Source organism: Manacus candei, unplaced genomic scaffold (genome assembly GCF_025592945.1).
Source record: "Manacus candei isolate 608988 ecotype Guabito, Panama unplaced genomic scaffold, ASM2559294v1 h1tg000018l, whole genome shotgun sequence".
Classification (NCBI taxonomy): domain Eukaryota; kingdom Metazoa; phylum Chordata; class Aves; order Passeriformes; family Pipridae; genus Manacus; species Manacus candei.
In genome coordinates, this window is record NW_026138066.1 from 15,008,968 (window position 1) to 15,021,633 (window position 12,666).

The window sequence follows — 12,666 nt, forward strand, 5'->3', positions numbered from 1 at the left end:
GGAGATTTTTAAGGATATTTCAGTAGGAAAAAGTCTGTTAGAAGGGGACTACTTAACCCTGCCTCCAGAAAAAGTCAGGGTACGGGTATGCTGCTTTTTCCACACAGATAGAAATAGTTTTGCAAAAGTAATTTGGTAAAAAATGGAAAGTTGGCTAACTTTTACATAAGCCCTGTTCTGTAACTTTCACTCAGTCAGTTATGGACACCTTTTCAAAGTATGTCATGGTCTGACACACAGAGCTTTTAAGAAGCTGATCTCTCCCTTTGGCACCCAAAGAGACATCAGGATTTCTGGCAGTGAGTTTGAGTGCTCTTGGAGATGGTGCTGCTGGTGCGAAGTAGGAGACCTATTGACTGCTGACACTATCAAACATGACAAAAAGGAGAAATCTTGAAGTCCTGTAATTGTAACTTTTCTCTAGATTTTATACTCTTCTGTAGCTCCACGCAACTAACTATAACATTTGCACACAAATCATCCCTGCGGAGAATAAATCCAGAAGGAAATCCAGAACAAAGAGGTGTGCAGAGATTGTGCAGTTCCAGTACTTCATCCAGCTCCTACAGCTCCACTCATACTTACTACTCTCTATCTTTGCTTCTGTGTAAACATGTCTTGTTACTATGGCAACAGCTACATCAAGTGTTCCTTTCATTAAATGGTATTTTTGAGCTACGGAACACATTCTGAGCTGGGAACAAACATGCTGCATTAGCTGCTTTCTTTATAATTTGAGATATGGTTGTTCTCGAGAAAAATAAAATCATAGGGACTTGGACACTGGATTTTTATTCTAAATCTCTTAGCATTAAAGATGCACATAAAATTTCTATGGAAACAGTTTATCAAGGAAATGTCAAGTCTTTGACCCCAAGATGTCTTCATTCAAGGGAATCTTTGCTATACACAAGCCATGCTATGAGATCATGTGTGGATTGCTCACTGGATGCTACAGACCTTGTAGAGGCACATCCTGAAAGTTTTGGGAGCCCAGGGAGCTTTAGGAAGGTCAGTTGGAGCCACTGTTCTCAATATTCCTAGTCCCTATATCGGCAGAACTGGGACTACAGGACTGTGCGTGTGTTCTCAGAGCCTGTGACTCTCAGCTGATATGAGTCAAGTCTTACATGGGAAATGTTAATTCAAGGGAAAACTGAAAAATTACACTGTTCACTGAACATTCACTAGGGTGTTTAGTTTTGGTTTGGTTTGGTTTTTTCAAGTCCAATTTAAAAGCAAATTTAAAAAATAAAAATAATCGTCTATTAATGCAAAATAGAATGTTGAGCACGAAATTTATTGTGTAGCTATCCTGCTGTTATATATATCAGAGTAACTTGTGTGCTGGTTCTTAGACTCATAAATGTCTTAAGGAACATTTACTTTAATCCTCAACATGTTTCAGGTTGTTAAACTTCATTAGCCATCCCTATATTGAGACTGTATACAGTAAAATTGTGCCTTCCACAGAGAAATCATATCCTGGTCTCAAGAAGTGTAAACATGAGTCATCTATAACTTTTCTGGATGGTCTGTTTCAACAATTAATAACTTTTTTTGTTAAAAATATGTCCTTAGTTTATAACTTTTATGTGTCTGACTTCAGGTTCTAGTAACATATTCTGACTGTGTTTTTCTGCAGAAAACCCTTTAATTCCCAATGTTGAGAGTGTTGAAGATACATACACACTATAGGCAAGTAACCTTGCAGTACTTATTTGATAAACTCAATAGACTGAATTGTTTTTCATCTCCATTGCAATTTTCTGGGTAAAGTATCACTTTTCTGGTTCATTTCTCTACTTTGCACTATTAACAGTACGGACAGAGGAACTGAGATGGCATGGGAAGCTCCTGGAGGATTTTTTTTTTACAAGAGTAAACAAGGAAAAAAGAGAGTAAAGGTTGTTTCTGTGTCCATCTTATGTAACAGGAAATACATGGGGTGATCTATTTTCACAGCTATGCTACTAGTTCTGTCAGTGAAGGCTGTGCCTTCGTGCTCAGCATCATGAAGGGAGTAGTTACAACTCAAAGGCATCTTGGAAACAAGGAGCACTGCAAAGAAGGCTCCAGCACAGATTTCTTTTATTTCTGCAGAAAGTCTGCTTTAATCACTCTTTGGCCCTACCTACTGCATCAGTCCACCAAGAATTTCAGCTGCATTCCTGAGCAGGAGGACAATGGGCAGCTGGCTGCTCCCCCTCGGTGCTCACTCCTCCCAGGGACACTTTGTGTCATCCACACACTGCAGCAGCTTTGATGTTGTATTTATTTTCTAGTCATCAATATAAACCACAGCAGTTCTAATGCACTGTTATGATTTAATTCCTTAAAGGTTCAACCATATGTCAGATTAGTCCTGATTCAATCTGTAGCAGATTTCAAGCTTACGACTTATTTATCAAATAAGGTTAGGAACTATGTCATTTTTAGCCACTGACATGATGTTCCTCCAGCCCTCTGAAGTGTATATGGATTTCTAAGACTTTTTTAGATGAAATTTAACAAATCAGAGGTCTCTCAGACAATTTTTATGAAATGTCATATGTTGGTTTTTTTTTATTATTTTTGTTTGGTTGGGTTTTTTTCTGGTTGATAGTATACATCTAAGTTACTAAAGAGTGATAAAACATTTCTACTTGCTTATGTGGCAAAAGTAGAGCTGGATAGAAATTTGTAACTAAGAAATAATTTCTTTGGACTTGCTAATTTGTTGAAACATAAATGATGCCATGCTGAGAGTATTTACTTGAAGTATCAGACACCTGAGCTGAGCTTTTTACTTTCCCTGATTTCCTCCTTATCAGTTTTGCTACCTAATTTCTGTGACTCTGCAAAATTAATTAATTCGAAGGAAGTGCCTATTCTGGAAAAAAATTGTCTTGTGCTCTTCCCCTCTGAAACTGATGAAATAAGGTCTCCCTCAGCCTACCCACTCCAACTACTGTGTCCTATACCCTTTCCTTCCATTTTGCCTTCACCTTTCTTGGGGAAAACGAGTGAAACTAATGTACCATGGTAACACATTTTTCATCTTGTTTGTCTGCTGGATTTTTCCGTGTACCTGCTGTCTGTTTAAGAGGTAAATTCTTAGGAAAAAGAAATAATTACCATTTTATGTTGCCAAAATGCAACAGTGTAGTGATAGATTGCTACTTATCTGAGACACATCCTATTCCTTCTCATTTTGACAGAGTATAAAATTATACAGAATTTTGCTTGCTCTGGTAGGTTTTTAAGAAACAAACATAATAGTGACAAACATAATGATGATGGTGATGCTTACAATAATAATAACAAAATCAGATTTAAATGGAGTTTTTTCATATCCAACTCAAATGAATCTTCATGTTAAATTTTAGTAATGCCAATTTTACTGCATCCCAAAGAGAACTTATGAACCTGAAAATGTCTTGCCTCCTCTCATGGGTTTTCCTTATTTTTTCCTTGCATTGTTCCAATTCTGAATTCAGTTCCTCACATTTGACTCTTTATCCTAACAATAAAACTCCTGTCTGCTCCAGCTAATTGCTAGCTTTCATCTGACAAAATTATTATTCTCTCCCCACTTTCTGCCAGATTCTCTCCCAGATTTTCCTTAAAACTTATGTCTCCAACTTCACATAATTTCTGTAGGTCATCTCTGCTGGTTTTTACCTCTTTCATTTTGGATTCATGTTTCCCTTAGCTTACAAAATCCTTGAAGTTTTGACTATCTGTGTTGCTCCAAATGCTGCCATGGGTCTCAATGTCTGTCAACACACATGGAAGGCTTTCAAATTGCTTCACGTCTCTGCCAAGTCTTCCATTTTCTCTAACAAGCACTTTCAGCCAGGGAATGAAAATATCTCTACTAAGGTTTTCTTCTTTTTGCCATTGCATGTTCCTCGATGCTCTTTTGCTCTGATCCTGAGAGAAAAAATTTTCTGCAGTTGATTTATTAAACATTTCTTAATATTTTGATATTTAAACCACTGTAGAATATATCTTGGGTCTCTTTTTTTCTTTGAATTGCAGTTCCCACTATTCTCTCTTTCACTGCTTTATTGCCTGTTCTTTACCTCTCAAGATGAGGAGTTCTGAGAGATTTCATTTTCCCAGGTAATACAATCCATACACACTTCCAAAGCTAAAACACCTACCTTCTGCAGTACAGTGAGCAAAGTCAAGTCTTCAAATTCCAGACAACTCTCTCACTGTTTGGAAGAAGATTTCATACCCACTGTCAATCACAGTTCTCTTTTTCCACCTTTATTATTTATACTCCTGCCTGAGGATTCATGACAGCTGACTTCTCAGTCAGCTGCAAAACACGCAAACACTTGGATGTTGAGACACAGCACTGTATTCTCTTACAGCGAGGTGACTGGATAACAGAGCAGGATCTGTGAAGGTCTGGAGAGGTTTTGCACATACTACAAGAGAGTTATATTTCCACAAGAGGAATCTGTGAGGTGGAAACTGCTAGAACACCTTTAGGATTAGGCACCTCTGTAGGTTACCTGTGAACACTGAGGTATCAGAGACACCACTTTAGCTTTCCAAATCCCAGCTGCATTGCAGGTCTTTACCTCTGTCCTCAGGAAATGGGAGCTGAGGATTTGTTATTCTAAGAGTCTGTTGACTCAACTGGGAATGAATCAGGGCCTAATTTACCTTTTTGTAAAAATACAACCTTAATCATTCATTATTTTCACTGTCATTTTCTGACTAATGAATCTGAAATATACTTATTGTGGAGAGTTTTTAATAAATCTCCTCAGATAACTGATCAGAAAGAGAAAACTCCTAAAGAACTAATGTTTTATCATTGAAATTTTAAAATCTATTGCTTGAATAGATTAAACATATAGCATGAAGAAAAACATCTGTCATTCACTTTTGAAATGGATTATTGAAAGGAATATTTTTGTTTAGGACTGGTACACTTTGTTTTCTGCCATTAATCACTTTAATGTCCTAGAACATTCTGAACACATGTTCTGTTGTCCCTAATTGACAGTGAAGCAACCTAATTAGAGGAAGATACACACAAAGCTATGACACTTTAAGTGAGCATATCATGAGGTAATTCTAGAGTAATTTGAATGAAATGAGCTACAGATGCAGGTTCACAGACTGACTGGAATGCTAAAAGGAATATGCAGCATTTGGAAGACAATCTTTACAGGTAATAGGGACAGGAGAAACCACCTTGGTGTGAAGGGCATGCAAAGGGCACACAGAAATAAAAATATACCATTTTAGCCAGAATAGGCAGGGAATCCACTGATCCAAAACAAAACAAATCAAGCTTAAATTTTCAAGGTACATAGTTTATCACAATTTGACAGAATCCATGAACAGAGGGCTTAAAATCAAAAGACTAACTTAGGAGGCATTTGCTTCTAGACATTCTAACTGTACTCTGTCTCAGAGTTCCTCTAATAACACCATATCTATGACTACTTTGCCTTCTCATGGTTTAAGGACTTCTCACATAAGCACTTGCTGTCTTATTTCTACAGCACTTAGGGAATATTGCATCCAGCCTTCAGTGCTGTTCACTGATGATGCTGATTGGTGAGTGGATTAACTGCAACATGTACTGGATAGCTTGAGCTGAACATAATTTTTGGGACTTGAAATATATAACATAAGGTCTTATTCATTCAGTTTGATGCTGGCACGCACAATGTTGATACTGGATGGCACAGATAGCCAAAGTCATATTAAATGGCAAAAATATGAGCTCAGATTTATTTTTATAGCCAAATAAAGAACCACTTTCATCAGTAGTAGCTGGGTCACCATTCCCATTTGGCCCTTCTTTTTAATAGAAGAAAATATTACTATGTTGGAATATTAATGACTTATGAAGCATAATTCATAAGAAATGCCATCATATAGCTGGTAATAATGAGGGCACTAAATGCTTTGATTCCTAAAATCATAGAATGGCTGGAGTTGGAAGGGACCTTAAAGATCTTCTGGTTCCATGCCTCTTCTATGAACAGGGTCACCTCCCACTAGACCAGGTTGCTCAAAGCCCAGTCCAAATTCTCCTGTGACAAACACAAACTGAGCTTTCGGTCAGGTCACACTAACAGTCAGAGGTGAATTTATGTGTCATCAGTCAGAAAAGAGGTTGAAACTTGCTTTGATAAAAGTAGTGTTGGAAAAGTAAATTTTTAACTCCTTATACGTCATATTTCTCATATATATACTCTCCAGAAATGTCTTGTTGCAAGATGTGTAGCAGAAGAACCTCATGGTTACTTTAACTGAATGGTACAATCTAATGCTTTGCTTAGTGCATTGACATTTCTCTTGACATGAAATAAGCTGACATTAGTCCACCTATCACAGCCAAAAGCAGAAATGTCCTTCAAATGTAACAGGTTATAATGACTTCTACTAGAACAGGGGAACTGGAACCTGGCTGAATTTCAATAGTTCCCCTGAATGCCCTGACTGACAAGTTAAACACGGTCCTATTGTGTATTTCTTGCGGTGTCAAGGCAGACACAGAGCAGAAAGAGTACCTAGGGGGTAGGGGAAGAATGTGGCTGGAGATTTTGTAGGTAAAGCCAAATGTGCCTTTGCCATCTGTTCCAGTGCATAAACAGATTAGGAGTGTCATGCTTTTTATCTGGATCAGCTCATTTCTCTCCCATTAAGTCACTGATATGCTATGTAAGTCCAGCTTTACTTTGAATAATTTGAATTTAGAACAATATTTTATCTGACTGGGCCACCAAGGCAAAAGTGATAACATAAAGGAGAATGTTTTTCCTGTCCTGTAATTAACATTTCATAGCCCCTATCTGCAACAAATTATCAGTTCAGAGTCTCTTCTGTTCCTCTATTCCAGCCTGCTCAGGCAATTGCTGTACTAGCAGACATTGATGCACAGACTGTTTGAGACACTGTGACATCCCATAGCTGGAGTTTATGAATACACCTGTGGAAGCTGTCATACAAAACCAGGGAAATGGAATCTTTCCACAGTTGTAGATATTGACAGAATTCATTGAATTTTAATATGGTGATTGCAATAAGCAAAGTGTTTTTTCTTAGCGTTTAGAGAGCACCCAGCCCTGTCCTGATTCATGGTGGGATTTACTTTATTAGCCCCTAAAAATAATGATTTGTTTTCTTCACTGTGACAATTTGACATTTCACATATGAAGACCTATCTTAAGCAGCCTCTAGTGTCCTTCTTTCAAAATAAGTCCCCCCCCTCCTTTTCTGTGACTGACTACCACAATAATAGGCAAAGTGTCCCAAGGAGGGAGAACACCATCTCACTTGCTAACAATTAAATCACATACTTTCCTAAGGCTTACACTGGGTTTCTAGGTGCTTTTTCAAAAATTATTCATCACCCTCTAAACAGGGCTGGCAAGTCCTGTGATGTAGTCACAGGAAACAAGAATACTCAGTTCCCTCTAAGTGACTTGATGTGCCAGCACACTGAAGACATACCACAAGGAGGTGTTAATGATGTAGGAAGTTCCTACAAGCACCTTTCCTAGCTGGTTCCTCACTGAGATCAGATGAATTGTCTTTCCTCACATGCTGTGCCTTGAGCACTGCTGTCCTAATCCACAGAAACACATTTCCCTTGTGAAAATCCCTGGGTGAATTAATATCTTACTTCGCCTTCCATTTTGGAAGTCACATCAAAATATTCCTTTCCAAGTTGGCTAGGCACAACTAGCAAATTTTCAAGCTTCTTTTTAGCTTATAATAATGTAATGATGCCTCTTCAGTGTTGCCTGAAAGCAATAGAAGGGGATACTGCATATTTCTTTGATATTCTCTATGAAGCCTAGCTGAAAAATACATTTTTCTCTCAGGAATGTGCTTAGTAGTTCTTCAAACATTATCACACTTCTTTTTACTGAGGTTGTAGGGGACTTTCTTTGTTCCAAGAATCTTATGATGATAGCCAATGAGCCCAAACAAAATTATATAATATAGTAACTCTTGTTATCTGTTAACATAAAATCCAGTATTTCATAATGAGCAATCAGTGAGCCCACAGAGGAGGTGTGACTTCCTCTTGAAACAAGGGAGAACTTTATATCCGATTTTTATGGAGTGACTATTTTGCTTCTACATATCGCAACAGGTAAAATTTCTTTCCAAGAAATGCTGACATCCATTCACTTTCCACTGAAATGAATGCAATCAAAACCTTTAACCTGATGAAACCAGCAAATTTCACCATCAGGAATGTTGCCCATGGGGATCAAGCATCTTAAAAGAATTGACCTTTCAAAACTCAATGGGATGATGCTATTTTGCAGCAATCATCTTGCTGGTGTGTACTGAAGGACTTAGACAAGTATATGCACCTACAGAGAAGAGTCTCTTTTCTTGATATGATTCCCTATTCTATAAACACAAGATATGCAGCATAGCTGTCTTTCATTGGAGTGTATTCAGAGGGTCAGATTTTCATTTCCTCTAAGGTGCTATGATGGAACCATGTTGTAGATAAGAATTCAGACCACATCTGACTAGAAATTTGTGGTGTATTAGAGAAAAAAACAAACAAAAGAGAAAAATAGAAAAAGGTAGAGAAAGCTACGAGTGCAGCTCTTTGTAGAAATGGGCAGAATATATTAGGAAAGCAAGAAGAAAGTTTTGTTAGCTGTAGCTGAAGGATAAGGGAGTGTACACAGGTTGAAGCCTGGCTAACAGAAGGGATGATAGAAAAAATAGTTATATCAGACATACTGATGGCAAAAAATCTTGGACAATAATGCACTTTAACATAAGAAATGATAAGGGATTTCTTATCAACCAAGTCAGGATGAGGAAAATCATAAAGGATTGATTAACCAGAAATGGTAAAAGTCAGAGTCTGGGGGCTTATGTACCTGTCATTCTGTTTTTCAGATATGTACTTGCATTTCTCTGAGATAATGGAAAATAATGTCAACAGGAAATGATTCATTCTGAAAATGAGGATGGCTTGCTACATGTCTCATCAGTGATTTTTATCCAAATTAATCATATATATTAATGATGGCAAATAATTAATCCTGAGGGAATTCTAGTTACTTAGCTATAACCCAAAATTTAAAAGACATTTCACTTTCAGTACTTTTTTTACACTAATCTTATTAATATGTTTTCTTATCAGTATTCCCTCTGCTTATAACTTTAATTTTTAAGGACATTTCTTTTTCTATTCCCCTTTTTATACAAGAAAGGAATATTTCAATATCGGATGCATAAATGTTTGACAAAAAGACTGTGGCTAACCAAGTTCAAATAAGAGTTTCTTATAAGTGTTCTTGCTTATCAGTTTATCATTCTACTTGTCTCCTACAATGTTAATCAACCCTTTTTATCCTTTATGGTTTTTTATACAAAAACATAAAGGCAGGAAAGGTCCTTACTATGTATGTTTTGTAGCAATTTTGTTTCATCAGCTATAAAATCCCTGCTTAAAGAAAATCAATGGGACAAATTCAGTAGCAGCAGGACTCCACTTATGCTACTTTGGGCATACAGTTGTAGAAATTCAAGTATATAAAACTTCCTTCCCTTGTCCAGTACGATCCCTGACAATATCCTTCAGGGATGCAGGGAAAAGAAAATAATGAGACCTGTGTCTGTATTTGAAATGCTCTGCTACAGGCCATATCCAAAATACAGTTATATAAATAAAATATATTACCATGGTCTCTAGGTCAATGTTGTGTTTGAATACACATGTCAGCTTGCCAGTAGCCAAGGCAACCTACTTCCCAGTAGTTTTCCAAATAGTTCCTACATGCCTGTTGCCTATTACAGCTGCTGGTCCTGATCTTTACAGTGGGTTGCTGGGCATCCTGTTTCGTTTCAGTCTGACAGCAGAACCACTTCCCAGCATCAGTTCAGTTAGGTGTTCACCCATTTGCTCTGCTGAAAACAATACCTGAACTGAGAGAAAAGCCACGGAATGTATGGGACGTATAGAGATGGTTTATTGAGAAAGTTAATTCCTGGACCAAAACTGAACCTTGTTGTTCTGCCCCTCTCACCTATAAAGTGAACCAGCAATGCTAAATCCTCTAAATACTTACTGTGGCAAACATGCATAACCTGGTAGCTCTGTGGTTGCAAATAGGGCTCGTTTGGGAAATATCTTTGACAGTCATTATGGAAAGCTAAGCTTAGACACTGAGTCTGCTATAATTCTTCAATCCCTTAAAAGACAGCATTACTATAGTTCTGACAAGAGAAGGACACAAGAAAAATAGGTGACATTTCCCCTCAATACATCCAGATGGACTCCTAAAATGCAGCCAATTCTGCTTCTTCACACAACTTGGCGTGCTGTTAAACAGCAGAATGACAAGAAAATGATGAATTCGGCTGTTGGTAAATCAGGAAGAGATTAGGGTGGCTCACCTTTAGCCCAGTGACATGACTGCTCCTGGCTCGTAGTGTCAGGTATTAGACATTTTATTGATGAGAGGGACTCAAGCACTGTTTGAAGGTAACAAAAAGTATTAACTTTTCTTGCAACAAACCTCATGTTCTGCTCACCTCCAAGTTTGCACTACATTTTTGTCTCTGCTGCATGTTCTGCTTTTGTTTCTGGACGAAATTTTATTTTTCATTTACCCCAAGGAAATGCATCTGTGCAATTGATAAAAAACGAACATATTTTTACTCAGCAGCAAAAGAAATGCACAAAATGGATAAATATAGTAAAACTTGTAGGTATAACCTCATGACAGCTCTAGCTGTGATAGAATTCAATCTTAGTTGGTAAGAGAGGAGTAATATTATCTCTGAGGTGACTAATGAGCTTTGATGCATTGTTGAAAAAGTTCTGTGAGAATCTCTGTGATAAATGGGGATCAGTTTTAGCCTACTGGTCTCCTGGACTTAGCTCAGGGGGGCTAATGTTACATGGTTTCCTCAAGAACTGAGCCAAAAGCTCTGTCTTTTTCTGTTTCCTGCTTGTGTTCAGAGATGCCATTGCAATACACATCCATGCAAGAAAGGCCACTCTCCCCTGAAGCCAAAAGCTTGATACAATGCATGAAATTTGTCTTAGTTAAGTAGTGAGTATAATTAAATTTCGCTGTATCACGCGACAGTATTTTGAACAAGGAGAAAAATATGTACTTCTTTTATCAACACCTCCAGTCTTGTAGTCAGTGGAAAGTATCAATCAGTTCCTAAATTGAAGAACATGTTTATTTGAATGTAGAGCTTTAGAAATGATAATGCATGAAATTGATTCTAGTATCATGATTTGCTCTCTCACCCAGAGAGATCATCAGAGAACATTTTTTTCCACACTGTTTTGCTTTTTCTTCATAGAATAAAGAGTAGCAAAGGACTGAAGAGACCACGGTTACTTTCATACCCACTGTTCTGAATTATTTATTCAGACATTAGCAAAATCTTCACACTCTTTAGGTCAGTCATTTGAACACAATCTAACCTGGAGCCAACTCTTCTTTTTCAGTGAAAACTGTTCTGAGAAAATCACAGGAAGGATATGCTAATTGTAACACTATCAGATTGATTTAAAATTTTTATGTCAACAGGTTCAACACTTTCCTAACTTATGATGCTAAGGTTGCTTTGTTATTTTTAACAATAATCCTTTACTGTGAAAATAATTTTTCTCATTTCAACAGCACTTACAACATTATACAGATCTGTGCATTATTCCTGCACAGAGCATTCATAAAGAAAAGAGCAGGGATGCTTGAAGGGAATGACTTCTTTAGGCAAGTGGGGCCAGACACTTCACTTAAGAGATGTGCGATATGATACCTCATGCACTTACCTGTGCTCCAGCTCCAACTGAATCAGATACTTCCATTCACTGCAAAGGCTTGATGAGTATGCATCATCCTCCAACTGTACCTCCCTGATTGGGAAAATTTTCTTGCAGATTGTATTATTGGTATGCTCTGTCTCTAGTTATCATTAAATATCTTGGTCCAACATCGTAATTTTAAAGCTATATCACAGAAAATTAATTTTTCTCTCTTAATTTTTCCAGTGATCCCAATGAGTTTTCTGGCCAGTTATAGCTGCCACCATTGCAACACTGTTGGTTATGTCTGCAGCTCTTCCCAACAACAAAGTAAGTGCTGGTGGCTTGGGAAAAGAGAGAGAGATGAGAGAACACAACGGCTTTCCTTAGGGCAATGTGTAGGGAAGTGGATCTTTCTCCCTCTACCACTGGATTTCTCTTCTCTGTTCTGTTGCAGTACAGGACTCCTGCCTTTAACATGCTGTTCTCACACCCTGCTGACACATTTGATCATCAGAGGAATGCACTTTGTGAGCCACCCCTCTCTTTACTCTTTTTCTGTGAAAGATGAGAAAGAAGGGAACTGGGTAAGATCATGCTGCTATTGTAGGACAAGGAGAGACACAAGCCTGGCCACAATGCTGGAGGACATCACCAAAGGGATGGTGCTCTTTCTGCTCCTGCTATTGTAAATGGGGTGAGAAAGAGGACAACAGCTTTTGGTTTTGGTAAGATTCCACTCCTCCAAGACTAGCCAGCATCTCCTGCTACACCTGAGTATCTCCTTTCGTAACAACATATCTCAACAGACTGCAGAGATGGTGGGGATAATGATTGTGCTATAAAAGCCCATCCTCTGTGATCCTTAGCCAGCTTTACAAGGAGTGAACCCATCT